Source organism: Oryctolagus cuniculus, chromosome 7 (genome assembly GCF_051225735.1).
Source record: "Oryctolagus cuniculus isolate XC-2025 breed Fujian yellow rabbit chromosome 7, ASM5122573v1, whole genome shotgun sequence".
Classification (NCBI taxonomy): domain Eukaryota; kingdom Metazoa; phylum Chordata; class Mammalia; order Lagomorpha; family Leporidae; genus Oryctolagus; species Oryctolagus cuniculus.
The window spans coordinates 16,094,443-16,100,594 of NC_142873.1; the positions used below are offsets into that span (position 1 = coordinate 16,094,443).

At 51.1% G+C, this 6,152-nt stretch overlaps 1 pseudogene; it reads right to left on the reverse strand.

Annotated features, from left to right (window-relative positions):
• Nucleotides 1–5,874: 5,874 nt before the first annotated feature.
• Nucleotides 5,875–5,947, reverse strand: LOC127488724 (small nucleolar RNA U3; annotated as a pseudogene).
• Between the last annotated feature and the right edge of the window lie 205 nt (nt 5,948–6,152).

Below are 6,152 nucleotides of genomic sequence, written 5' to 3' on the forward strand. Positions count from 1 at the left end.
CCTGGGTGAGCCAGGCTTCTGCCTCAGGGACATTGGCAGGGGTGGGCGGCAGAGGCCTGGCCAGGCCCAGCACAGAGGAAGCCACATCCCACTGCCTCCCCACAAGGCCTCCTGCCCCCCGGAGGTGCCCAGGGCTCCCCTGCCCCCGGCACTGGTCCTCCTGCCCAGCCTGAGGGTAGGGGGCAACAAGTCCCTGGCACCCGGGGGTCGGCTCTGTCTTCACATCTCACCACACCTGTGACCCATGACGCACTGGGGCTCCTGGCCACCATCTGACCCACAGGGAAGCTTGTAGAGCTGGCCACAGGAAGAGATGGATGGAGCCATCAGGGTACAAACTGGCAGAGGCGGGGAGCCACAGGGTCAGCGCTTCCCCTGCTCGGTTCAAAGGCGTTTGCTGACCTCCAGCTGCTGGAGCGCAGGGAGGCTCTGAGCAGGCAAAGGCCAGTGCCGCAGGACCGTGCCAGGCGTGGTTCGTGTACCAGGCCCCGCCCCGTGCCCTCCCAGGAATCCTGGGGGAGATGTGCCAGCTGTGGCACCCGTGTTCCTTGGACATCCATATCACCCATCATCAGGGCCAGCCTCAGGGTCCTGGAATCTGCATCACTCCCGGGCTTCCGGCTGGGGCCACAGCCACTAAGCAAGAGCCAGTGTGGTCAGCGAGGACAGTGAGCACCAGCATGGACAGCGTAGACAGTGAGGGCCAGCGTGGACAGAATGGACAGTGGGGGCCACCATGGCAGAGTGGGGCTGTGACACCATCCTCTGTGTCCCCATGTCCCCTCTTCCCGTCTGTCCCTTCTGGGAGTCCCAGGCCGTGCTCTGTTGCTGGACTGGAGCACCTGGGACCCGAGCTGTGTCTACCTCTGGGACCTGGGGGTGGGGAGGCCCCAGAGCACGGGGCTGGCACCTGAAGCTGCTGCTGGGACATCGGGTCCCACATCCAAGCACCTGGCTCCAGGCCTGCTGGTGCCCACCCTGGCATGCGGCAGACATGGCTCAGGCACATGGGGACCTGGGCTGCATCCCCCAGCTCCCAGCTTTGGGACACTTAGGGAGGGAACTGGGGGCTCTGTCGTCTGTCCCTCTGTGTCTCTCAAATAAATAGATAAAAAAAATTTAAAATGAAAGCAAGGGGCTGGAGCTGGGGCGTAGCCAGTAAAGTCTCTGCCTGCAGCACCAGAATCCCATATGGGTGCCAATTCAAGTCCCAGCTGCTCTACTTTCAATCCAGCTCTCTGCTAGGGCCTGGGAAAGCAATGGAGAATGGCCCAAATCCTTGGGCCCCTGCACCTGCGTGGGAGACCTGGAAGAGGCTCCTGGCTCCTGGCAAGCAAGACTGCAAGGGCACCATAAGCTGAGAATGGGCAGGTGGACCAGCTCAGGTCACAAGAGCCAGGGTGGGGGTCCCGGGTAATCTGACCTCTGACACCCACCTCCCCCAGCCTCTTGTGCCTCCTCCTGGCTATAAACACTCAGCCCAGTTCCTGCCCCCTACTCACTCCACAGCTCACCCAGCACCTGCCCCCCACTCACTCCACAGCTCACCCAGCACCTGCCCCCCACTCACTCCACAGCTCACCCAGCTCCTGCCCCCCACTCACTCCACAGCTCACCCAGCTCCTGCCCCCCACTCACTCCACAGCTCACCCAGCACCTGCCCCCCACTTACTCCACAGCTCACCCAGCACCTGCGGCTGTGTACACCACAGCTCACCCAGCTCCTGTGCTCCTGGTGGGGCCAGGGAGCCTGAGAGGGAGCTGCATGTGTCTGGGCTGCAGGTGCCTGGCCGGCTGCCCTGCTTTGGGAATCAGCTCTCAGGTGCTGAGCAGGCCTGTGCCAGCTGTCCTGGTTCAAGGCCAGTGATGTGGGCAGGGGTGGGGTGGGGTGGCCAGGCTGATCTCTGAAGGGGAGGAGCCACATTTATGTGTGCAGGGGGCAGACACAGAGGCCCTGGGCAGGAGCCCTGAGCAGCTGGTCTGTGCGTGGCAGCCAGTGCTCATTGTACCTGGGCCCCCTCATGCAAAAATGGGACCCCTGGAGGACCGTTCTGCTGGCGGGGAGGGGGACTACAAAGCCCAGTGAGCCCAATCCTGAGAGCAGCAAAGTCCGGGCATAGGCTGGGCTCTGAGGCAACGGATGTGGGCTTTGTGATGTGGCCCAGCTTGGACCCTGCCTTGGGCCTGCCTGGTCCAGGGGCAGATGCAGAATCCTGGGCCTGGGGTCTCTTCCTGGGTGTTTCCCATCCAACACCCACCCACACACACACACACTCCTTGGCCGATTCCCACTCCCACCGCCGTCATAGCCGAGACAATCCCTCCCCATGACAGGGGAAGGGGGGGGGCAGGGAGCTCTTTCGTTTGCTGGTTCACTCCCCAGATGGCTGCAATGGCCGGGGCTGCGCCAGGCTGAAGCCAGGAGCAGGAACTCCATCCAGGTCTCCCACAAGGGTGCAGGGCCCCAAGCACTTGGACCATCTTCTGCTGCCTTCCCAGGCCATCAGCATGGAACTGGATGGGAAGTGGAGCAGCTGGGGCTTGAACCAGTGCCCACATGGGATGCTGGCAACACAGGGGCTTCTTACCCTGGGCCCAGGCCACAGAGCAGCCCCGACACTCAGCAGTCTTGAGTGGCACTCCCCTCAACTGTTCTCTCTAGCAGAGAGCAGCTGCCCCTCCCTGGTCCCACTCAGCCCAAGCCAGCTCCTCATCTCTTCTCAACTGGCCTGGGACCCAGGGGCCTGCGGGGACCACAGCCTCGACCACCACTCACTGGGCTACGGCACCGGCCCCTCGGTGATGCCACCCCCCTCACAGGTGTCACCAGCATCATCAATCTCCCTCTCCCTCTTATAAAAATGGCCTGACTGCTAATGAGGCTGTTTGTAACCTGTTTCCCTGGTTGCTAATGATAACTAACATGCGAATTAGCTGTGGAAGGAAAGGCTCTGGGACCCCCGGTTCATTAGCATGTTATTTACTGTTTGCATACTTAAGTATCACTGATACAAATCACTGCGTTTAGTGGAAGGGGCGGGCACTAATTACACCAGCAGCGTTATGAAAACCCATTTCGCTGTGTTATTTTTCTGCATGATTGATGATTCCTGGCCATCCAGCTGGTAAACTTCCTCCGCTCAAACAGATCCAGGTTGTGTACACAACCCAGCAAGGCCCACAGTGCCATCCATCACCCCAGCCCCTGTGGGCTACCAGCTTTGGTGGAGGGGGGGTGGAGAGAAACAAAAAGGAGAGGAGCGCCTGTTGTCTTTCCCTTACCAGGCTCTAACCTGGCTGGTGACAGCATGACACCCAGCATGACAATTACAAGGAGAAACTCAAAAATCAACACTCATTGTTAGTGAAATATATTTTCAGAAGTAGTAATAGATTAGGGTCTGCACTGTGTAGTAGGTCCAGCATCCCATATTGGTGAGGATTCAAGTCCTAGATGCTCTACTTCCAATCCAGATCCCTGCTAATGGGCCTGGGAAAGCAGCAGAAGATGGCCCAAGTGCTTGGGCCCCCAAAACTGTGTGGGAGACCCAGAAGAAGCTCCTGGCTTCAGATCTGCCCAGCTCCAGCCTTTGCCACGATTTAGGAAGTGAACCAGCAGATGGAAAATCTTTCTTTCTCTCTTTCTCTCTCTCTTTCCTTCTCTCTCTCTCTCTCTCTTTCTCTCTCACACACACATTGCCTTTCAAATATATACATAAATCTTTAAAAAAAAAGATCAAGCGAACAAATTGTTAGGGATACACAATATTTAAATAATATAATTAGCAAGGATGAATAAATAAACATATTTAATCTATCAAACTTGGCAAATCAAAGAAGCCATAATGGAAATTGAAATGAATGATAAATAAACTATTACAAAGGGAAATATAAAAAAGTCAGTTAATAAGGAAAATAAAACACTAAATTTCTTCTATAGGAGAAAGTGAAAATTAGTCAGATACTTAAAGAATTTAAAAGTATAATAAACAAATCCAAGAAAAGTAGACTAGGCAAAAACAAGGATAAGTGTATACAATTAGATACAAGCATATTTCTGCCCTGTGGTTCATAATTATAACCAAATAAATCAATATAATGAATTTAGGCAAAGAAAATAATTTCTGAAAAGCCTACCTGGTATTTGCAGAATCCCTAGAGAACCATATAACTGGACCCTGCAAATGGGTAAGAAGGAGGGAGGTCACACAGGATAACCAGGCCATGAGAGGATTAGGAGGTCTCCACGGCTTCCTCTGAGGAGTACCAAAGGCTACACTTGCATCTTGCATCGCCCTTGCTCTGGTGCAGACATCATTTCTACCTGGGCTGCCAGAGGGATCAGTCCTGCTCCTAATTCTCTGTCACACCAGTGCTCATGCCCAAGGTCTGGAACAGAAGCATCTGGTCACTAAATGCAGGTTAAGCGCTTATACCCATACCAAAGCAGAGGTTGAAATAGCAAATATTTGGTTTTCAGCCTCCTTAGAGAGTAGACATAAATAAATTTATGTCTATTAACAATTCATATATTTAAAACAGTAAACAAATAGTAAGCATTGCTATGATTCCACTGGTGTCTTAGACTCATTATCATTATTATTATTTGAGGAGCCAAGAGATAGAGTGATAATGCAGCCATCTACTGTTCACTCCCCAACTGCCTGAAATAGCTGCAAGGCTGGGACCAAAGCTGAGAGACAGGAACTCAGTTCAGGTCCTCTACATGGGTGGTAGAAATCTGATCACTTGGGTCATCACCTATGCCTCCCAGGTCTGCACTAGCATAAAGCTGGATGCAGGAATCAAAGCTGGTAATCAAATTCAAGTATTCTGATATAATTTTTTGGCATCTTATTGGGTAGGCCAAACACCCATTCCTGGAGTCATTTTTTTTTTAAAAGCTTTACTTATATATTTGAAAGGCAGGGTTACAAAGAGAGAGGGAGAGGAAGAGAACATCCATCTGCTGGTTCACTCATCAAATGGCAGCAATGGCTGGAGCTGGGCTGATCCAAAGCCAGGAGCTGGGAGCCAGTAGCCAGGAGTAAGGAGCTGGGAGCTTCTTCTGGGTCTTCACGTGGGTGCAGGGGCCCAAAAACTTGGGCCATCTTCCACTGCTTTCCCAGGCACATTAGCAGGGAACTGGATTGGAAGTGTAGCAGCAGGGACTCAAACTGGCATCCACATGTCATGCTGACACTGCAGGTGATGACTTTACCTGCTATGTCACAGCACTGGCCCCTAGACTCATTATTTTTAACTTTATACATGGTAGTTCTTGATATAGAAGGTGTCGGATATAGTTCTAGAAATCTATGTCTTTCTTATAAATGCAGAGTATGTAGAATTACCATTATTGATGGATATACTTTTTGAGTTTAAGAGACAGGTGGCATATCATGTTGAGTGAAATAAACTACACACAGAATACAAATACCTCATATTCTCCTTCATATGTAGAAGCCAAAACAAAAAAATCCAGCCAACCAACCAAAAATACATCAATCTGAACACAGAATGGTGATTTCTAGAGGCTATCAAGAAGGTATGGAGGGTGGGCAGAGGGAGTCTGGATAGTGGTTACCAAATCAGACTTAGATCAAAGGAATAATAACCTAGTGTTGCACAGCATAGTGGAAAGACTACAGCTAACAATTATCTACTAGATATTGTAAGAACAAACAGAAGGAGGAAGCTCCATGCCTCTAATCATAAAGTAATGTTAGAGAAGGGGAAATGTTGATGACCCTATTTTGATCAGTACAAATTGTATACATGAACTTAAATATTTCTCTGTAGCACATAAATATGTATAATTGTTGCTTATAAATTTTTAAAAAGATGGTTAAAAAACAAATCTGTTTATTAAAAAGAAACGGATGATATTTTGATGGTATCTTATTTAGTAGCAAACTATAGAAATGATCCCTGAAAGTATAGTCTTGATGGTATCTTATTTAATTTATGAAGTTAAAAATTTTTGGTTTGTTTTATTTTGTTTAAATAATGCAACTTCAGGCTGGTGCCGTGGCTCACTAGGCTAATCCTGCACCTGTGGTCCCGGCACATCGGGTTCTAGTCCCAGCCAGGGCACTGGATTCTGTCCCGGTTGCTCCTCTTCCAGTTGAGCTCTCTGCTGTGACCTGGGA